Here is a 23,806-nt window from a genome sequence, read left to right as displayed (position 1 = left end):
CCTGCTTTGGTCTTCTTCTTCAAAATTACTTTGGCTATTCGGGGCCTTTTGTGGTTCCATATGAATTTTAGGATTGCTTGTTCTAGTTTCGAGAAGAATGCTGGTGCAATTTTGATTGGGATTGCATTGAATGTGTAGATAGCTTTGGGTAGTATTGACATTTTGATAATATTTATTCTTCCAATCCATGAGCAGGGAATGTCTTTCCATTTCTTTAAATCTTCTTCAATTACCTTCATAAGCTTTCTATAGTTTTCAGCATACAGATCCTTTACATCTTTGGTTAGATTTATTCCTAGGTATTTTATGCTTCTTGGTGCAATTGTGAATGGGATCAGTTTCTTTATTTGTCTTTCTGTTGCTTCATTGTTAGTGTATAAGAATGCAACTGATTTCTGTACATTGATTTTGTATCCTGCAACTTTGCTGAATTCATGTATCAGTTCTAGCAGACTTTTGGTGGAGTCTATCGGATTTTCCATGTATAATATCATGTCATCTGCAAAGAGCGAAAGCTTGACTTCATCTTTGCCAATTTTGACGCCTTTGATTTCCTTTTGTTGTGTGATTGCTGTTGCTAGAACTTCCAGCACTATGTTAAACAACAGCGGTGACAGTGGGCATCCCTGTCGTGTTCCTGATCTCAGGGAAAAAGCTCTCAGTTTTTCCCCGTTGAGGATGATGTTAGCTGTGGGCTTTTCATAAATGGCTTTTATGATCTTTAAGTATGTTCCTTCTATCCCGACTTTCTCAAGAGTTTTTATTAAGAAAGGGTGCTGGATTTTGTCAAAGGCCTTTTCTGCATCGATTGACAGGATCATATGGTTTTTCTCTTTTTTTTTTTGTTAATGTGATGTATCACGTTGATTGATTTGCGAATGTTGAACCAGCCCTGCATCCCAGGAATGAATCCCACTTGATCATGGTGAATAATTCTTTTTATATGCCGTTGAATTCGATTTGCTAGTATCTTATTGAGAATTTTTGCATCCATATTCATCAGGGATATTGGCCTGTAGTTCTCTTTTTTTACTGGGTCTCTGTCTGGTTTAGGAATCAAAGTAATACTGGCTTCATAGAATGAGTCTGGAAGTTTTCCTTCCCTTTCTATTTCTTGGAATAGCTTGAGAAGGATAGGTATTATCTCTGCTTTAAACGTCTGGTAGAACTCCCCTGGGAAGCCATCTGGTCCTGGACTCTTATTTGTTGGGAGATTTTTGATAACCGATTCAATTTCTTCGCTGGTGATGGGTCTGTTCAAGCTTTCTATTTCCTCCTGATTGAGTTTTGGAAGAGTGTGGGTGTTCAGGAATTTGTCCATTTCTTCCAGGTTGTCCAATTTGTTGGCATATAATTTTTCATAGTATTCCCTGATAATTGTTTGTATCTCTGAGGGATTGGTTGTAATAATTCCATTTTCATTCATGATTTTATCTATTTGGGTCATCTCCCTTTTCTTTTTGAGAAGCCTGGCTAGAGGTTTGTCAATTTTGTTTATTTTTTCAAAAAACCAACTCTTGGTTTCGTTGATCTGCTCTACAGTTTTTTTAGATTCTATATTGTTTATTTCTGCTCTGATCTTTATTATTTCTCTTCTTCTGCTGGGTTTAGGCTGCCTTTGCTGTTCTGCTTCTAGTTCCTTTAGGTGTGCTGTTAGATTTTGTATTTGGGATTTTTCTTGTTTCTTGAGATAGGCCTGGATTGCAATGTATTTTCCTCTCAGGACTGCCTTTGCTGTGTCCCAAAGCGTTTGGATTGTTGTATTTTCATTTTCGTTTGTTTCCATATATTTTTTAATTTCTTCTCTAATTGCCTGGTTGACCCACTCATTCGTTAGTAGGGTGTTCTTTAACCTCCATGCTTTTGGAGGTTTTCCAGACTTTTTTCTGTGGTTGATTTCAAGCTTCATAGCATTGTGGTCTGAAAGTATGCATGGTATGATTTCAATTCTTGTAAACTTATGAAGGGCTGTTTTGTGACCCAGTATATGATCTATCTTGGAGAATGTTCCATGTGCACTCGAGAAGAAAGTATATTCTGTTGCTTTGGGATGCAGCGTTCTAAATATATCTGTCAAGTCCATCTGATCCAATGTCTCATTCAGGGCCCTTGTTTCTTTATTGACCGTGTGTCTAGATGATCTATCCATTTCTGTAAGTGGGGTGTTAAAGTCCCCTGCAATGACCACATTCTTATCAATAAGGTTGCTTGTGTTTATGAGTAATTGTTTTATATATTTGGGCGCTCCGGTATTCGGCGCATAGACATTTATAATTGTTAGCTCTTCCTGATGGATAGACCCTGTCACTATTATATAATGTCCTTCTTCATCTCTTGTTACAGCCTTTAATTGAAAGTCTAGTTTGTCTGATATAAGGATGGCTACTCCAGCTTTCTTTTGGCTTCCAGTAGCATGATAAATAGATCTCCATCCCCTCACTCTCAATCTAAAGGTGTCCTCAGGTCTAAAATGAGTCTCTTGTAGACAGCAAATAGATGGGTCTTGTTTTTTTATCCATTCTGATACCCTATGTCTTTTGGTTGGCGCATTTAATCCATTTACATTCAGTGTTATTATAGAAAGGTATGGGTTTAGAGTCATTGTGATGTCTGTATGTTTTATGCTTGTAGTGATGTCTCTGGTACTTGTCTCACAGGGTCCCCCTTAGGATCTCTTGTAGGGCTGGTTTAGTGGTGACAAATTCCTTCAGTTTTTGTTTGTTTGGGAAGACCTTTATGTCTCCTTCTATTCTAAATGACAGACTTGCTGGATAAAGGATTCTCGGCTGCATATTTTTTCTGTCTAGCACACTGAAAATCTCGTGCCAATTCTTTCTGGCCTGCCAAGTTTCAAAAGAGAGATCAGTCACGAGTCTTATAGGTCTCCCTTTATATGTGAGGGCACGTTTACCCCTTGCTGCTTTCAGAATTTTCTCTTTATCCTTGTATTTTGCCAGTTTCACTATGATATGTCGTGCAGAAGATCGATTCAAGTTCCGTCTGAAGGGAGTTCTCTGTGCCTCTTGGATTTCAATGCCTTTTTCCTTCCCCAGTTCTGGGAAGTTCTCAGCTATTATTTCTTCAAGTACCCCTTCAGCACCTTTCCCTCTCTCTTCCTCCTCTGGGATACCAATTATGCGTATATTATTTCTTTTTAGTGTATCACTTAGTTCTCTAATTTTCCCCTCGTACTCCTGGATTTTTTTATCTCTCTTTTTCTCAGCTTCCTCTTTTTCCATAACTTTATCTTCTAGTTCATCTATTCTCTCCTCTGCCTCTTCAATCCGAGCCGTGGTGGTTTCCATTTTGTTATGCATTTCGTTTAAAGCGTTTTTCAGCTCCTCGTGACTGTTCCTTAGGCCCTTGATCTCTGTAGCAAGAGATTCTCTGCTGTCCGCTATACTGTTTTCAAGCCCAGCGATTAATTTTATGACTATTATTCTAAATTCACTTTCTGTTATATTATTTAAATCCTTTTTGATCAGCTCATTAGCTGTTGTTATTTCCTGGAGATTCTTCTGAGGGGAATTCTTCCGCTTGGTCATTTTGGATAGTCCCTGGCGTGGTGAGGACCTGCAGGGCACTTCCCCTGTGCTGTGGTGTATAACTGGAGTTGGTGGGCGGAGCCGCAGTCAGACCTGATGTCTGCCCCCAGCCCACCGCTGTGTCCACAGTCAGACTGGTGCGTGCCTTCTCTTCCCTTCTCCTATGGGCGGGATTCACTGTGGGGTGGGGTGGCCTGTCTGGGCTACTTGCACACTGCCAGGCTTGTGATGCTGGGGATCTGGCGTCTTAGCTGGGGTGGGTAGGCAAGGTGCACAGGGGCAGGAGGGGCAGGCTTAGCTTGCTTCTCCTTAGGTGATCCTCTTCAGGAGGGGCCCTGTGGCAGCAGGAGGGAGTCAGATCCGCTGCCAGAGGTTTGGCTCCGCAGAAGCGCAGAGTTGGGTGTTTGCGCGGAGCCAGCAAGTTCCCTGGCAGGAACTGGTTCTCTTTGGGATTTTGGCTGGGGGATGGGCGGGGAAGATGGCGCTGGCGAGCGCCTTTGTTCCCCACCAAACTGAGCTCTGTCGTCCGGGGGCTCAGCAGCTCTCCTTCCCTTTGTCCTCCAGCCTTCCCGCTTTCTGAGCAGAGCTGTTAACTTATGACCTCCCAGACGCTAAGTCGCGCTTGCTGTCGGAACACAGTCCGTCAGGCCCCTCCGCTTTTTGCAAGCCAGACTCGGGGGCTCTGCTTGGCCGGCGAGCCGCCCCTCCGCCCCGGCTCCCTCCCGCCAGTCCGTGGAGCGCGCACCGCCTCGCCGCCCTTCCTACCCTCTTCCGTGGGCCTCTCGTCTGCGCTTGGCTCCGGCGACTCCGTTCTGCTAATCCTCTGGTGGTTTTCTGGGTTATTTAGGCAGGTGTAGGTGGAATCTAAGTGATCAGCAGGACGCGCGGTGAGCCCAGCGTCCTCCTACGCCGCCATCTTCCCTCTCTCCTCTAAACCTGTTTTTAAAAGAAGGAGGGGAGGGGCCTCTGGGTGGCTCAGTTGGTTAAGCATTTGACTCTTGACTTCAGCTGAGATCATGATCTCATGGTTGTGAAATCAAGCCTCACATCAGGCTCTGTGCTAGCATGGAGACTGCTTGGGATTCTCTCTCTCTCCCTCTCTCTCTATGCCCCTCCCATGCACGCACACATGTGAGTGTGCACACCCCTCTCTGTCTCTCAAAATAAATAAATAACCATTTTAAAAAAAGGAGGAGGGGAGGTGCCTGGGTGGCTCACTTGGTTAAGCGTCTGACTCTTGATTTCAGCTCAGGTCACGATCTCACAATTCATGAGTTCTAGCCCTGCATCGGGCTCTGTGCTGACAGCATGGAGCCTGCTTGGGATTCTCTGTCTCCTTCTCTCTCTGCCCCTCCAAAACTCATGCTCTCTGTCTCCAGAATAAACAAACATCTAAAAAAAAAAAAAAAAGGAGGGGAAGCTGTAAAACTCCTATCAAGTTAAAAACTGGACAAGCTAAATTAAAGTGTATAGGGATCCACATAGGGTGATAAAACCATAAAGCAGTAGTTCTCAGACTTTTTTGTCTCAAGATGCCTTTCCACTCCTAAAAATTATCGAGTGCAAACAGCTCAAAGGCTTTTGTTGATAAACTATTCTTTAGGAAAAGCACAATACCTCAGTAATCAGCAGAAGTGCAGTAAGCATACTTTCTCATTTTCTCCAGAATATTAATATCAGGAAAAAAAATTAATTTTACAGAATATTAAAAATTCATGTACTCAAGACTCATAACTTAATAGTTTTTAAATTACTAGATTAAGACATTCTTAAGTGAGGCTGGCTTTTTTTTTAACCACGCATGCCTCATGTTCAAGAATATAATGACTGTTAGTACAGTCAGCTGCTGTCGCCTTGATATTTGTGGTGTCAGCAGTTTTAACACCATCTCTCTCCATCAGTACAAATGTCAATACAGTAAAAAAGGCAAATTATGTCTTAGTATTATTATGAAAACAGTTTTGATCTTGTAGACGTGCAGAAAGGTTTTGGGGCTCCTGGAAGTTACAGTCCACGCTTTAAGAACCACTGCTGTTAAGAAATGCAACGAAGTGATTCCTGTATAAGTCAGTACAGTGGTTATTTTCGGGAGGATGGAAGGATGGGGCACATGAACGGGATTCCGACTTGTATTAACACCTTATAATTAATCACTGAGCTGACGCAGTTCATTATATATCTTTCCAGAATTTTCTCAATGTATACACAAACATATGTATACAGGATTTTTCCAGCTTTATTGAGATATAACTGACATAGAACCTTATATAAGTTTAAGATGTGCACCAATCTATGGTACTGTACTGTAGGGGCGCCTGGGTGGCTCAGTTGGCTGGGCGTCCGACTTCGGCTCAGGTCACGATCTCACAGCCAGTGAGTTCGAGCCCCGCGTCAGGCTCTGGGCTGATGGCTCAGAGCCTGGAGCCTGCTTCCGATTCTGTGTCTCCCTCTCTCTCTGCCCCTCCCCCGTTCATGCTCTGTCTCTCTCTGTCTCAAAAATAAATAAACGTTAAAAAAAAAAATCCACATTTAAGTGGACCCTGTGCAGTTCAAACTAGTACTGTTCAAGGGTCAACTCTTTATCTTTGTCTCCTACTTATTTCACTCAGCATAATGCCCTCAAAGTCCATCCATGTTGTTGCAAATGGCAGTATTTACTTCCTTCTCATAGCTGAATAATAATCCATTGTATATGAATTATATACAATACAATAATACAATACAATACAATAATAATTCATTGTATTATAATGTATCTACAATTATATGTGTGTGTATCTTTATCTATCTATCTGTCAAAAGACACTTAGGTTTTTTCCATGCCTTGGCAATTGTGAGTAATGCTGCAGTGAACATGAGAGTGTAGCTACCTCTTTGAGATCGTTACCCTTTCCTTTGGACATATACCCAGAAGGGGGATTGCTAGATAATATGGTAGTTCTATTTTTAGTTTTTTGAAGAACCTCCATACTATTTTCCAGAGTGGCCGCACCGGTTTACATTCCCACCGGCAAGGCACAAGGACTTTTTATTCTCCGTAACCTTGCCAGCATTTGTTGTCTCTGGTCTTTTTTACTTTTTAAATTCTTTATCTGGTAAATTGCAGAACGCTGTCTTTGGGTTTGGGTACCAGGAAATTATTGTGATCCTTTAGCGGTGTCAAGTTGCTTTGATTTTTCATGGGCTTTGAAGTTTTGCGTTGCTGTCTTCTCATTTGAAATAGCAGACACCCCCTCCAGTTTTACTAGCTTCAAGATAGAAATACTTTCTGTCAACCCTGCTGGAGATTCCGAGGCGATCTCAGACCTTGTAAGTGTGTACCTGTTCTTTCTCGCTCTTTCGGCAGAATGCTTAAGCCAATGTGCCTTCTCTGGAGCCTCAACACATCCAGCTGAGTGCTGACAGCCTCTTTTGTTCTTCCAAAGCTGACACTAAAGCTTAAATTTGTAGTCCCTGTCTGGCCCACGTATTTGGCTGACTTTCTGCACTTGTTCAGTAGCCTTAACACATGACTTCACACATGTCAGAAATGTACACAGGGGGCTAGCCATAGGGTAAGGAGAGTGTGTGGGTGAGACACAGAGCCCTGGGGGGCCTGTGGGCCAGTGAGGCATTCCCAGTGGTCAGAGCTGGGCTTCTTGATGGAATCTGAGACACAGTTAGGATCTGTGTTCCTTTAATGCCCCAAGAGTACTCTTCAGCCTCTTCACACCCCTGCCCCAGTCACATAGCTCACAATTCAGTCCTCTGAATGTGGTGAGAGAGAAATGAGCCCCTTTGGCAGCATCCCACACAGAGAAACTCGAGTGCTCACTCTCATTCTCTCTCTTTCCCCCACAGGGTAAAACATAGGCAGAGAAAGATCTTTTTTGGCCCTCAGCTGGGCCACTTTAAGGTAGAGGTGATACAGGCAAAGTCAAATTGTTCCTCTTATCAATTCAAATGTGGCCAAACTTGTTTTGTTTGCCTGATTTTTTTTTTTTTTTTCCTCCAGTGGAGTGCTGGAACTTTTCCTCTGGAAACCTAGAGGTCCACAAAGGTTCTCTCACCTAGGAGTGATTGTCTTAGTCAGTGTTCTCTAGAAAGCACAGCAGCCAAGGGGAATTAGAGGTGGTTCATAGACCACTGGAGGGTCCACAGCTGGGACCAAGGCTTCTCTGCCTATTACCTGGCATACAGGTGGGCTAGATGCCTCTTGGGTCCCTTGGTATATGGGGCTGGATCCCACAGCTTCCTCAAAGGCACTCTTGTCCATGGATGGATGCCAAATTTTTGTTGTTGGGGGAACAGGGCCAAAAACAAGGGATATCTTATGCTACCATGATGCTGATATCACTCCCTACACAGTATTTTTTAAAATTTCATTATCTCTTTAGCTTCAAAATTATAGATACCTCTCTGTGATGGTATTTTAAAAAGCTACTTAATGAAGTCTAATGACTTAATTGTATTCCATTTTTTTCATAATTTACTTCTGTTTAAATTATTATTATAATGTATCTACAATTATATCATATTAAATTGTATTTATATTAATAATTTAAACAAACTATTCACAAACTTTTTAAATCTCCCCTGCCCATTCACAAACTTGTAAACAGAACTTTACTAGTGGTTAAAATGGATTTGTCATGATAATGAAACATGCTAAAAAGAAAAAACTGTATATATTCTGTATAACTTCTAATCGTTTTATATTTTTTAAGCATCTAGCAAAACTTTCATATTATTATGGGTACATGTGAATTTTCATCTTTAGCATTTAACAGTTAGTTTGTTTTTATTGCTAGTTATATATTATTGTGTAAAGAAGTTTTATTTTTGAGTGAGGGGCCAGAAACTGTTGTATGCAGTTTGTTTACTATCTTATCCCCAGTTGTAATAATTCTCTGGCTTACAGAACACAACTTTATTCGCTGTAAAAGTTAAATATGTAAAAACTGATTTATGTAATCTTGTTTCATAAATGGGGAGACAGGGAGGCAGTAAGAACAAAAAACTAAGTCTAAAATATTTTAAACATTTGGGATCAAGTGATTAGTCTTTAGCCGACAATTACAGAACTTTGGGGGGGGGAAATATTGTAATATCTGAATAGTTTTTTTTTTTAAGTCACATGTATGAATAAGTATTTGTTTAGAGATTTGCAATATGTAGTTTAGTTTTACAATATTATCATCTGGTCCTCAAGACAACTCCATTTGTGGTGGGGGAAGGTGGGGAAGCTATTACTATCTAAAACAATAGAAACAAACTGATAGGGTCGAGATTTCTAACATCAGAGCCAAAATCTAACTCTTCTGCTTCTCTCCATATCACTACTCTGTACAATAGATTGTTTAATACATTCACATACAACAATGTTTCTCAGGCCTATAGAATGAAAGAGTGCTATGTGAATTGTGTTGAGCTTAGGGCAAGATACTCAATAATAAACTTAAATAAGCAGGCTTACAAGATCTTGTCCATTTTTGCTAAAACCAGCACTCCATGATGCTTTATATAGCTTTGAAGTGTTTGGACCAAATGGATGTGGTCCTGTGGCGACTCAGGATGGATCATAAAGATAACTTTGGTCAAACTTAAATGGCTTCTTTGCTGTCCTTTCCCCTGGGCCCACATTCATGTGTAATTGATAAGAGGGAAAGAATGGCAGGTTTAGACAAATGCCTGTTAGGAAAGTGCAAGCACCAAAAGAAGAGTGTTTGCCTCAATACTGAGTGGAGACTAAGACTTCTCAAGGCAATGTAGCCTCCAAGTTGATGCAGATCTTTCGGCCTGTGGGACAAAAGAGTATTAGTCAGCTAGGACCACCATAATAAAATACTACAGATTTGGTGGCTTCCACAACAGAAACCTATTTACTCCCATTCTGGAGACTAGAAGTCCAAGATCAAGGTGCAGACAGATTTGATTTCTCCTAAAGCCTCTTCCCTTGGCTTCCAAATGGCTGCCCTTGCATTGCCTCTTCACAAGGCTGTCCTGGGAAGCCCCTGGTGTCAGCCCCTGCTGTCTTTCCTAATCTGTTTTTATGAGGAAATCACTCAGATTAGACTAGGGCCCTCTCCACTGACCTCATTTTAACCTAATTACCTTTTTAAAGGCCCTATCTTCAAATATGGTCACATTCTGAGATAGTAGGGGTTAGGGCTTCCCCATGAATTTGAGACGATAGAGTTGATCCTATAACTGAATCCGAAGATAGAAAAACTTCCAGGAGGTAGACACAGTGAGTACACACAGTGAGCCCTTGGTCCTGGAGTGTTCCCTACCTGGACACAATGGTAGGGAAGAAGTGGATTGGGGATCCCTTAGCCCTCACTACAAGCTAGCTTTCTCAGCCTTTTTGTTTCTTCTGCTAACCCAGTGGACATAAAGACATAGGGTGTGATCAGCCAGGCCTGCTGCTGTGCCTCTCAGGGAAATCCGTATATGCTTTCAAGGACCTCTTCAACGACCTTTCTCTCCTCTCCTGTAAATCCACCTAGTAACAGAAACGATCAGATCCTTAGGTCAAACCCTCCCTGGTGTGGTCTTCAGAAGCCTTGAAATCAGGTTAAGATAGTCCATAATCACTGTCAGTACTATATCACAACAGGGCCAAATCCAATTCATTCCATTTCCCCTCTCAAATAAAGCTCCCACAATCTTGCCCATCCACACTCAGGAAAGCTTATAAAAACTACACTAGATATTATCAGAATTCAAATAAGACATTTCCAACATTTGAAATGCTCAACTTCTGTCTGAATGTGATTTAATGTAATAAAATGAGAACATTCTCATTATGCTCACAGAGAAATGAATGCTTCAACACGTCTTGATTCCACAGGAAAACAAAATCCACAAAATCTATACCAAATGTCTGTCTGCTGCCTTTTTCCCCTAAATTTTCTCTGTATCATCCAGGAGGGCTTGGGGGAGGGGGTACTTCTCAGTTGGGGGCCCTTCCAATGTTGGTTGATTCCAAAGCCCTTCCCCATGTGTCCCCCTTTCTAGCGTTCAGAATAATCTACAAATATTAAATTGTGCCCCCACAAAAGAAAATACAGTACACATCAGGATCTAATGTGACCACTACAACTAATTACTATAAAAACCTAAATCTCCTTAGGCAATAGTGTTTTTAAAACTCAGCCCTGTCATTGTGGTACTTAGAATTCACAGTCCCCGGTGTTATGAAGTAAATTATATGTAAATATAAGTAAATGATATTTTTTATGTAAATGAAAAACAAGTTTTCCAAATGTTGATTTATCAAAGCTTGGTGAAGGCCTAAAATATGTCTTTTTTTCCCCCTTTTTTTGCTTTGCATTTCTTATAATGCTGGCTGGCAGTATGGGCAAAAGATGCTGGATGAATGATGACTTTATAATAAATGGGTAGAGACTTGAGTCACGATAAAAAAAAGAAAGTGAGAAGGAAGAAATTAAATTACAAGATGAATGTCTTGATTCTGCTTGAAAATGTAAATATGGTTTTTTCTGTGGGGTTCTCTAAGCAGTAAATGATCCATTCACTGATGCCAGTCAGTGACCTGATCTTCTACGAAGCTGACACTTTGTTTAATTTACCTTATAATGCAAGCACACAGAAAGGTGTAGAGCTTAGTCTGGGTGAGGTGTCCTGGAGTAGGCTGGGGGTATGTGGGCCGTACCTAGAACAATGGAGAACTGTAGCCTGATACGTAGGCAAGGGCGATCTTAGAAGGAAGAGGGTCAAGTTAAAGTGTTACATGGAAGTTAATCTTAAATCATGGTGTAGACGCAGAGACTAGGAAACAAGGAGAGACCAGGAGAGAAGACAAGAGATGACAGAACACAGGATGATAGGAGGTAGACTGGTAGAGCCTGGAGAAACTCCTAGGGGCAGGATTATTCAAAGGCATGATCCCTTTATAGTAAGGGCCCCAAGCCTTTCAGCGGTGAAGGAGTAAATAAGAACTCTAAGTTAGTAGAACAAACAGTTTTTTTTGTTTTTTTTTTTTTTTAAATTTTTTTTCTTTTTTCAACGTTTATTTATTTTTGGGACAGAGAGAGACAGAGCATGAACGGGGGAGGGGCAGAGAGAGAGGGAGACACAGAATCGGAAACAGGCTCCAGGCTCCGAGCCATCAGCCCAGAGCCCGACGCGGGGCTCGAACTCACGGACCGCGAGATCGTGACCTGGCTGAAGCCGGACGCTTAACCGACTGCGCCACCCAGGCGCCCCGAACAAACAGTTTTTTAATGCTGCTGGTCTATGACGTAAATGCTAACATTTTATCTCTTTTTCTAATATATTTTAGAACAGTGTTTACCTTGGGTATTTTTCATCATGATCGGATTCCTTTTCTTTCTGGTATTACCACCATCTGTTTTCATGTAATTAGAGAATTGGACTTAACTTGAAGGAGTTTATTATTCATTCACCACCATAACTGCAATTGGTTTTGGAGACTATACAGTAGGTGAGGCTTAATAATTTTGAAATAAGGTTAGCTATCAAAGAAACAGATTGAAACAGGATGTAAAATAAATGATCAAAGGGAAATTTTAACAGATTTCTTTAAGAGAGAAGATAGAGGTCACCCCTTTTACATAAATGATCTTCATTGTATAAATAAACTCACCCTGTCCAGGTCCCTCTCTCCGCACACCACAGTGATCACTGACTATGGGAATAAGATACAGAGTAATTCCTGCAAACTAAGTATCTCTGCTTGATCACACATAAGCAAAAGACATATATAATCAAAACACCAGGCTTAAGTGATTAACCCTATATCATGTACCTTACATAAATTTTTCAGAAAGCATTTCAGATTCCTTCCTAAAATAAAGGGGGGAAAGGAAATGGATAGATCCATACAGACCCTAAATGTTTTCATAAATATCTGAGTCAAGATAAATAGCACATAAGTCATTTTGGATATAGATTTGTAAGCTAGTACTTTAATAACTCCATTTCATTCTCTGGTTTCCATCGATTTCTGATAAGTCAACTGTTGGTTTTATTGTTGGTCCTTTGAGGTCCAGAGCCGTCCCCTTGCACCTCATACTTCCCCAGCACCATACCTGCTTTTAAGCTTTTCTTTTTGTCTTTGATTTTCAGCAATTTATTATCTACTTCAATGTGGTTTACTTTGTATTTATTTTGCTTGGGGATCACACAGATTATTGAATTGAGGAATTGATATTTTTCATCTGTTTTGAAAATTCTCAGCTACTATCTGTTCAAATATTGAGTATTCCTTGTTGTCTGGGACACTAATTACATGAATGTAAGACCTCCTCACTGGGTTTCACATGTTCTAATGTACTTTCTCTGTTTTCCTTTTTTTTTTCTTTTGTCTTCTCTCAAGATATTTTTTGTTAACCTTCTAGTTTACTAATTCTAATTTCTATATATAATGTGCTTTTAAATCCATTTATTGAGTTCTTAGTATCATATTTTTTGTTCTCCCACCCTTTTGGTGTATTTGAATTCTCTGGTGAAATTCTTCATCTTTCCATCTAGTTTTCCATATTATCTTATATTTAAGAATATATAATCATGGTTATTGTCAAGTTCTTATCTACTAATTTCAATATCTGAACACCTGTAGGCCTATTTAACAGTCTTTTTTCTTCTGATTTTTGGCCATATTGCCCTGTCTCTTGGCATACTTGATAATTTCTGGTGGGAGGCTGTACATTGCATATTTTAAAAATTGTAGATGCTTCAGGTAATGTTATCTTCCTGTGGAGAGGTTTTACTGTTTCCTCTGTTAAACATATAGAGATATAGGAGTGTGGGAGGATAACTGAACACTTTAATTCAGTCAAGGAATGATCTGATTTGAGACTAGATTGAAAATTTGGTAAAGCTGGGGCGCCTGGGTGGTGCAGTCGGTTAAGCGTCCGACTTCAGCTCCGGTCACGATCTTGCGGTCCGTGAGTTCGAGCCCCTCTGGGCTGATGGCTCAGAGCCTGGAGCCTGCTTCCGATTCTGTGTCTCCTTCTCTCTCTGCCCCTCCCCCCTTCATGCTCTGTCTCTCTCTGTCTCAAAAATAAATAAACGTTAAAAAAAAATTAAAAAATAAATAAATAAATTTAAAAAAAAAAGAAAATTTGGCAAGGCTTAGTCTCCTTTTGGTTTCTTCTTATTCCCAAATCATAGTTCTTCAAATGAAAGCCTGTTGTGTTCACAGGGTCATTCCCTTAGGTTGATCTTGAAGCTAATTCTTTTGTGTCCTGATGCTTGGATCTATTGGAAATTCTGTTTTGCTTTTTAAGGTCTTTGGCTTAACTTTTTAGCCTTCAACCTCATGCAGCTTCGGAATATGGCAGTATATTGGAGGGGAAAATGAACTGGAGATTTCAAACCCTTAAATCTGCAATTTTGTCAATCTAGCCATGCAGGACAACCAAAAGCTCTGCTGATGTCCCTGTTCCTCAGTCGTATCTTTCTTCTTAGATAAAGCCCAGATCCATAACCTCTTGCCTGTGCCCAGAATTAGCAAAAATGCCAAGGGAAAAAACAGTTGCAGATTTTCTGCCCTATTTTCCTTACCTGGTATCTTAATCTTTTTAGTCTTTATTACTTTAGCAACTCTTTAGTGCCTTTAAACATACAATCTTTTAAAATTTATCTGATTTCTCTAGTTCTCATCTGGAGCATTGTTCTATCACTAGCTACTCCATTCTACCCAGAAATGAAAGAGTCCCCATAATATTTATTTTTAATCTAAATAGGACTAAAAATTAAATCATGAATAACATCTAGGTTGATAACTTTATAAAAATAAACATATTTTGAGGCTACACCTAAAACTGTAAAAACTATTCTTTAAATGTTTATTTATTTATTTTGAGAAAGAGAGAGCATGCACAAGCAGGGGAGAGGCAGAACGAGAGAGAGAGAGAGAGAGAGAGAGAGAGAATCCCAAGCAGATTCCATGCTCGGTGCAGAGCCCAAAATGGGGCTTGATCCCATGACCATGAGATCATGATCTGAGCCGATATCAAGATTCAGATGCTCAACTGACTGAGCCACCCTGGCACCCCTCTAAGAACTATTTTTAAATATCACTCAGAAAAGTCTGTTACATTTTTCCCAGAGCAGAGATAGTTGGTATTTTCTAGGCATTCCCATAGAAATTTTCTACTAATTTTATTCTAGAATTTTTCATCTTATATTATGTAGCTTACTACCCATTTTTCTAATCATATTCTCTTATCATAAAAAGAATAATAATTCAGGGCGCCTGGGTGGCTCAGTCAGTTGAGCGTCCAACTTCGGCTGAGGTCATGATCTCGCAGTTGATGAGTTCGAGCCCCGCGTCGGCCTCTGTGCTGATGACTCTGTGCTGATGGCTCAGAGCCTGGAGTTTGCCACAGATTCTGTCTCCCTCTCTCTCTCTGCCCCTTCCCCGCTCATGCTTTGTTTCTGTCTCAAAAATAAATAAACATTAAAAAAAGGTTTTTTTAAAGAATAATAATTCTGGGGCGCCTGGGTGGCACAGTCGGTTAAGCGTACGACTTCAGCTAGGTCACGATCTCGCGGTCCGGGAGTTCGAGCCCCGCGTCAGGCTCTGGGCTGATGGCTCAGAGCCTGGAGCCTGTTTCCGATTCTGTGTCTCTCTCTCTCTCTGCCCCTCCCCCGTTCATGCTCTGTCTCTCTCTGTCCCAAAAATAAATAAACGTTGAAAAAAAAATTAAAAAAAAAAGAATAATAATTCTATCAGCTCCTATCAATATGTTACCTGAATTCTCTACATCTAAAAAAAATCTTCACCCACTTGACATAATTAGTATATATAATTCTGTATCCTTTTATGTAGATCAGGATTTCCCTAAGTCATTAAAAACTCTTCATAAATGGAAATACCTGCTATTTTAAATAAAATTTAATATTTCACTTACAGCTGATTTTAAAGTTCTTGTCAGATATTTCAACATTTTCTATCATTTGTGAGTTTATTTCTATTGATTGATTTTTTTTTCCTCCTGGATAAGGATATTTTCCTGCTTCTTTGCATGGCTGGTGAGATTATTTCTGATTCAAATATTGACTTTGTTTCATGTTGCTTTTACCACACCACCGGGAGCTGCCAAAACCAATCCTCTAGTGTTCTAGAATCAGAAAATACCTTCAAAGAAAAAATGGCTTAGGTACTTTGGTATTCATAATGTGGCCCAGTATTTCCCTAAACTTTTATGTTTTCTGATGACTTTAACATTTTGAAATATGTAATCAAATGTTTTCATTTGTCTTTAGTGTAGAAAGTTGGTCTAAATATCCTTGGTTACCAATACCATAAATGGAAGTTTCTTTAAATATGCTTTCTTTTGAAATTGAGATGTAACTTAACTATGGTAAAAGACAGATATAAGTATTCAGTTCAGTGATATTTGGTTAGCATATGCTTCGGTGTAACCGCTCAGAAAACAGTATATAGAATATCTCAGTGTTGTGATCGCTCTAGAGAGGCAGAATAGACTTTGTAACAAACGTTGGTTTAGATGTTGAGATGATGCCACGCACATACCCCAAGAGTATATGGGAGTAGTGATAGACTGTTGTATATAGAGTAATGTGTAATACAGTTGACCCTCGAACAACACGGGGGCTAGGGGCACTGACCCCTGCACAATCAAAAAATGCATGTACAATTTTGGACTCCCCCAAAACTTAACTACTAATAGCCTACTGTTGACTGATGGCCTTACCAATAACATCAACGGTTGATTAACACATATTTTGTATGTCCTATCTATTATATACCGTATTCTTATAATAAAGTAAGCTAGAGAACAGAACATTTATTAACATTGTAAGGAAGAGAAACACATTTACAGTACTATACTGTGTTTATTTTTTTTTTAAATTTTTTTTTCAACGTTTTTTTTTATTTATTTTTCGGACAGAGAGAGACAGAGCATGAACGGGGGAGGGGCAGAGAGAGAGGGAGACACAGAATCGGAAACAGGCTCCAGGCCCTGAGCCATCAGCCCAGAGCCTGATGCGGGGCTCGAACTCACGGACCGTGAGATCGTGACCTGGCTGAAGTCGGACGCTTTACCGACTGCGCCACCCAGGCGCCCCTATACTGTGTTTATTTTTTAAGAAGCTGGGTATAAGTGGACCCATGCAGCTCAAACCCATGTTGTTCAAGGGTTAGCTGTAGTTGTATAAAGTCATCACACATGATGAAGCTTTTTGGGTAGAGCAGGACAACTCTCAAGCAGGTCTACAAATTGCCCGAGAGAGCAAGAAAGAGTGGCTGGCTTTGGCTTTTACCGTGATGAGGGCGTGGGGAAGGGATGAACCCCCCCCCCCCCGAGTGGGCCAGTGTCAGTGTGGTTGAACTTCCCACCATCAGCAAGGGAGGGAACATGAGGGCTTTCTTGTAAGTTTGCCCAGATGTGAACCAAGACAGAAAGAAGGAGAGATGAGGCTTGGAAACTGTCAGCAAATACCAAAAATGAAGCCAGATTTTGTCACATTCCATCACCTCAACAGTATCATTATGATCCTTTGCTATCAATTCCTGCAATGAATTCAGATTCCCGAGCTGATCGAGGGGTTGGATATGACCGTAAGGTGGCAATAGCATGTATGAGCTTTACTTGAGCTGCACTCTGACAGGTTTGCAGGTAGGGTAAATCCCTCACCACATGGAAGCATCTAGAGGCTACAACATGGAGGCCATTGCACAGGAGAGGAGAGAAAGGGAACTTCTGAGCAGAGGAGAATCAGGGGGTCTTGTGGATCTAGGCAGTGTTGCTCAGCAGCCTGGAGTCAGGGTCTCTGTGTCGGAGAGCTCTAAGAGCAGCAGTGGTTTGGAGACTTTTATAGCTACTATGTTTATCTTATGGTTACCAGGTGCTGGGTACAGTTTCACAGGATGTGCAAAGCATGCGGGTGCTAAATGACTAAAAATTGGCTTAGTTAGGCTATTTTTAAAACAGTCAGGTGTAGAATAGTTCGAGTTAGTGCTTGTGCGCTTTTGAGCCAGTGGCCCGGCCTTCTGTGAAGAAATAACATAGGGCTAATATACAAAAATTTTCTTTGGCTCATTTCTATAACACTTCCCTCTCATTCAAAGAAGCAACCACTTTCTGATTTCTGTCAGCGGAGTTATTTTGCATGTTTCAAATTTCAAATGAATAGAGGTATAGAGTATGCTTTTGTGCTTCTCTACTTTTGCTTGATGTGTTTTTGAGATTCATTCATGCTTTTGCATTGTTAGTTCATTGTTTTTGTATTGCTGTACAGTATTACATTGCATGAATATACCACAATTTAAAAGATCTAGTCTCTGGTTGATGGACATTTGGGTTGTCTCCAATTTTTGGCTATTATAAATAAGGTTGCTACGAACATTTCATACAAGTTTTTGTGAATCTATGTTTTAATTTTTTCTGAGTAATTAGGTAAGGGTAGAATTTTATCAGATCATAAGTTGATGTATATTAACTTTATAAAATAAAGCTAAAATTGTTCTTCAAAGGGGTTATATCATGTTACACTTTCATCAGCAATATATGAGAGTTCTAACTGTCCTACAAACTTACCAGTATTTGGTATCGTTTGTTTTTTTTGAATTTGACCATTGCAATGGGTATGAAATTATATGTCATTGTGGGTTAGTTTGCATTTCCCTGGTGACAAATATGGCTGAGCACATTTTTATGTGCTTATCGGTCATTCACACATCTTGCAGTGTGAATTTTTTCCAACTATTTTATTGATTTTAGGTATTTCTTCTTTTAAATTTACAGATAGTAGAATTTACATTTTTATATGTAATTCAATGAATTTTGAAAAATGCATGAAGTGCATGTAAGCACTGCAAAGAGGATACAGATGGTTCAAATACCCCACCCCTAACACATATGTGCACGCACACATACAAATTTCTCTTGTGCTAACCTTTTATAATCGAATCCCCTCCTTCTCATTAGCCCTTAGCAACTACTTATTTATTCTCAGAATATTATTTAAATGGAATGATACAGAATGTTGAGTTGTTAGACTGGTTTCTTAGCATAATGTATAGGAGATTCATCCTTATTGTTGCATATATCAATAATTCTTGTTTTTTTCTTTAATGCTGACTAGTTTCCCTGGTATGGGATATACCGTTTGTTTATTCAGTCCGTAGATGAGGGACAGTTGTGTTGTTTCCAGTTTGGTGCAATTATGAATAGCACTGCTATAGATATTTACATATAGTTTTTTGTAACAAACTTAGGTTTCCATTTATGTTGAATAAACAGCCAGGAGTGAAACTTCTGGGTCATATGATAAATGTATCTGTATAAAAAAATTACCAGATTATTTTCTAAGTATCTGAACAAGTTTAATTCCCAATATAGGAGAATTTGTTATTGTTCAACCTTTGGATTATGCCTTTTCTCTCTCTCTCTCTCTCTCTCTCTTTTAACTTTAGCCATTTTAATGGATTAGTGGGGGATCTCTTTGTAGTTTCAGTTTGCAAGTCCTTAGTACCTAATGATATCGACTGTCTTTTCATGTGCTTATTTGAAATCTGCATTCTTCTCTTTTGAAATTTGTTCAAACCTTTTGTTTTCTTACTGAGTTTTAAGAATTCTTTGTATATTCTGGATACAAGTCCTTGGCTAGATATAGTATTTGAAAATATTTTTTAATATAATTTATTGTCAGGTTGGCTTCCATACAGCACCCAATATTTACTTCCAGTCTATAATTTGTCTTTTAGTTCTTTTATCAATCTCTTTTGCAGATCAAAAGCTTTTAATCTTAACTGAGAACAAACTGAGGGTTGATGGGGGGTGGGAGGGAGGGGAGGGTGGGTGATGGGTATTGAGGAGGGCACCTTTTGGGATGAGCACTGGGTGTTGTATGGAAACCAATTGGACAATAAACTTCATATATTGAAATAAATAAATAAATAAATAAATAAATAAATAAATAAATAAATACCAAAAGGAAAAAAAAAGTTTTTAATCTTAATCAAATATCACTTACCATTTCTGCCTGATGGACCATGCTTTTTATATCATAAGAACATCTTGCCTAGTCCCAGGTCCCAAAGATTTCAAACGGAGATCCTGGAGATTCTGTTCTTTTTTGTTAAGTTCTTTTTTTTTTTCTCTTTGTCCTTAATGTTGAATAATATCTATTGAACGGTCTTCAGTTTCACTGATGATATCCTTTGCTGTATCCACGATAAGCCCATCACATGATTTCTTCACTTCCTATTCTAGCATTTCTATTACTTTTACATTTCAATTATTTCTAGCATTTCCATTTACTTCTCGTTCGTTTCTTTCTCTCTGCTGAAATTTCCCCAACTGTTATCCCCTATATGTTATCCATTGTTTCTACTATATCCTTTATCATATTTGTGGGAATTATTTTAGATGTCTATCTGATCGTTCTAATACTTTGTCCATCTCTAAGACTGTGGACTGCATTTTCTCTGGAGCGTGTGTCACATTTTATTTCTTAAGTTTTTATTGTATGCCAGCCTCTGGTAGTAGAGACTGCAGAGAATAATGTTTACCTTCAGAAAAAGGCATACCCATTACCTTTCTTTTTCCAGGCTACTAGTATGGGGGGGCGGTGTAGGGGTAAAACTATTGCATTTTTAGAGAGTCTGGACCTGGGCTTTGTTGCATGAAGCATTGGCTAGATTTAGTCCACCACTGGCTTGTAATATTTTGAGGCAAAAATGAAAACATACCCTTTGGCAAGGTTTGGTTACTGAATGCCAGTGAGACAATCACAGGATTGCATCTTTTTCTAGTTTACAGCCTGGTTACAGCCATTTGCGTTCCTGGGTTGTTCTTGTTGTTCTCCAGCTTCTCTGCTGTCCCGGCTGCTGCCTTCACTCAGTGAAACCTGGTGTGCTTCAGGCAGGTTCCCTCTGTTCTCCTGCCCCGCTTCCAGGCTTCAGCGGACAACCTCTCTTGTACTCGGAATACACCCACAGCGGGTATCACTCCACAGGAAAACAAGTCGCCATGCATAGCTTCTCTCCTAGGAACGGCTGTCACTTTCTAACGTTTGGTTCATTTAGGATTTTTTTTTCCATCTCCTCAGCTCTCTGATTTTTTTTTAAATAAAATCTGATCTTGCAGCTTATCTGGTTTCTTTCTCTGTTAGTGTGGCGATGATCATCTCTTGTGATTTTCCACATACTAATGCAGAAATTCCTTACATTTGCTTTTTTTAGCTAGTAAACAATGCACTCAGATTATGTCAATAGATTGGACTCTCAGTCTTAGATATATTTTGCTTTTATTAGTGGGTGTGTCTGCGCATGCACACACATACACACGCACACATGTTTTGGGAGGCGGTATTTTGGAGAAGCTACATCAGGGACAGTTAACCAAATATCCTTTTAAATCAAAAGTGAGTGTAGCCTTCCAGTTGTACTTATTCAGTTTACTCTCTGATAATTATACTTCACTGATCTTAGCTGATTAATTTATGAAATTATAGGTAAATACTGAATAATTTAATGTCTGATAATTTAAAATATTTTCTGTTATTTTATGCTCTCATAAGCACAGTTAAATTGCATTCTTGTGATAAATCACAATGTGTTTATTGTGTTATTGGTTTTTGGTTACTTCTCTTTGCCTTCAAAGTTCACGCTCTTTTCACTGCGTCTCTTCAAACATGTAGATTGCGGTCATGAAAAACAAATGACAAGACCCCCAAAGGGAAGGTAAAAGTTACAGTATTGAAGTATTAGGATAATTGAATTATGAGTGATTTTCTTTTCCTTCTTCAGAGAGTTCCTCAGGATTTCTAATGACAAAGGCAATGAATTTCTAGAATGTTAAACTCAGTAGTACAGATAAGTGGCACAGTGAAATGAACCGTAATTTTGTTAATAGAATCTAAATCCTATTTTAAATGATTTTGTTACATACTTATCTTTTCCTTCCCTCATTTCAAAGGTTTCCTAGCAGTAACAATGGTAAATAAATTACTCACTGCAAAATATTATACTTATTATGGTATTCAATAGGACAATTTTCTTTTTTTTTTTTTAATTTTTTTTTTAACGTTTTTTTTATTTATTTTTGGGACAGAGAGAGACAGAGCATGAACAGGGGAGGGGCAGAGAGAGAGGGAGACACAGAATCGGAAACAGGCTCCAGGCTCTGAGCCATCAGCCCAGAGCCCGACGCGGGGCTCAAACTCACGGACCGCGAGATCGTGACCTGGCTGAAGTCGGACGCTTAACCGACTGCGCCACCCAGGTGCCCCTCAATAGGACAATTTTCAAAGGGAAAGAAAATTTTTACCCTCTAGGTGTGCTCTAAAAAGCAAGAGTCTGAATATGGGTAATTTATTTTATTTTTTTTTTTTTAATTTTTTTTTTCAACGTTTATTTATTTTTGGGACAGAGAGAAACAGAGCATGAACGGGGGAGGGGGCAGAGAGAGAGGGAGACACAGAATCGGAAACAGGCTCCAGGCTCTGAGCCATCAGCCCAGAGCCCGACGCGGGGCTCGAACTCACAGACCGCGAGATCGTGACCTGGCTGAAGTCGGACGCTTAACCGACTGCGCCACCCAGGCGCCAGAATATGGGTAATTTATAGTCTTTCCTTGAAAGCAATGATAATTTTAGATATACCTTATTTTATTTTTTAATGTTTTTTTTTTATTTTTTTTAACGTTTATTTATTTTTGAGACAGAGAGAGACAAAGCATGAATGGGGGAGGGTCAGAGAGAGGGAGACACAGTATCTGAAACAGGCTCCAGGCTCTGAGCTGTCAGCACAAAGCCCGACGCAGGGCTCGAACTCACGGACCGCGAGATCATGACCTGAGCCGAAGTCGGCGGCTTAACCGACTGAGCCACCCAGGCGCCCCTGATGTTTATTTATTTTTGATAGTGGGTGCATGCACACAAACAGAGGAGGGGCAAAGAGAGAGGGAGACACAGAATCCAAAGCAGGCTCCAGGCTCTGAGCTGTCAACACAGAGCCAGATGCGGGGCTCGAACCTATGAACCATGAGATCATGACCTGAGCTGAAGTCAGATGCTTAACTGACTGAGGCACCCAGATATACCCCTATGCCCCATATGCCCCTAGATATGCCTTATTTTAACTAATTTGTCCTCAGAATCAGATTCTAAAAGGAGGCATTTTTCTAGGTACTAATGAATAGAAAGAAAATATGGAGAAAAGTCACCATCTGAGTATTTGCATGTTATTTCCATCCTGTCTTTAGTTTCAAATCCTGTGAAAGAGAATAGAAACATCATTTATTCAATCTTATTATTAATTTGGAATCTCCAAGGTCTTGCCTTGATTGCTATTCTGTTTAACTTAATAACCAATGTTTTTCAAGAAATGGAATCAAAGCTACATAAAGACACATCTGAGATAGAAGTTGGAGAAGGAAAAAGAAGTCAGGTGCTAGATATCAATATTGAGGAGGTTTTCTCCACCCAAACTGCAAAGGGTTTATATGGAACACATCCAAAAGTGTCAGAACAGGAAGAAGGAATAGTAAAACAACCAAGTGTTTCTCCCTAAACCTCTTGTGCACATTATATTTGCACAAAAAACATTTATTTATTTTAATTTTGTGTTGTCATTAAGAAAAATACCTTAAAAATATAATGCAAATCTCAGCTCTCCTTGTCAACTTTCCCCATATCTGCCTTACCCCACACTTGGACTCACACTGGCATTTGTATACAATAGAAGCTCATTCTGAAAGCCGGGTTTGCATTGTTTTTGTCCCCTCATGTATTTCAGTAAAGGTAGAAATACACATGTACAAAACTGTATAAGGCTCTTTTCATTGAGATCTGTTTCTTCACATATTATTTCTAATTATCAATCCATTGCCTCTTAAAATTTTGTGCATTAAACAAAAAGTATGTTAACCCTAAAGTTAGGGCATGAGAGATTTATTTCAGAAGGTATGATCCATAAATTATAGCATTACCCTTTTTGGGAAAGTGAGGAAATTTAGTCTTTAACACTATAAAATATTGCTCACTGTGTTCCTTTTAAAAGACCGAAGTGTGATTTCTCTCTATGTAGACATAGGTGTGGGTATGGACATAGACAAAGGTGTGTTTGTGTCTACAGTTAAGAGCCTTTCTGTAGCTTACAAAAAGCCCTTTATCTCCTACAGTGGAAGGTCATAGCTGAACAACAGCCTGAAAACCTAGTTCTTAGAGTCACAGCACTCTAGAAACCTCTGAATGCTCAGTCAAAGCAGGTATATTATGCAAAAGCTAGGGCCCTAGTGTGCATCCTGAAACTT

General features: G+C 39.6%; 1 pseudogene; it reads left to right on the top strand.

Annotated features, from left to right (window-relative positions):
- LOC147579932 (potassium channel, subfamily K, member 16-like) overlaps positions 1-23,064 on the top strand; it is a 50,916-nt pseudogene extending 27,852 nt beyond the window's left edge.
- The last annotated feature ends 742 nt before the right edge of the window (positions 23,065-23,806 follow it).

Source organism: Puma concolor, chromosome B3, assembly GCF_028749965.1.
Source record: "Puma concolor isolate L17-30 chromosome B3, mPumCon1.1.hap2, whole genome shotgun sequence".
NCBI lineage: Eukaryota > Metazoa > Chordata > Mammalia > Carnivora > Felidae > Puma > Puma concolor.
This window is presented reverse-complemented; position numbering and strand designations above follow the sequence as displayed.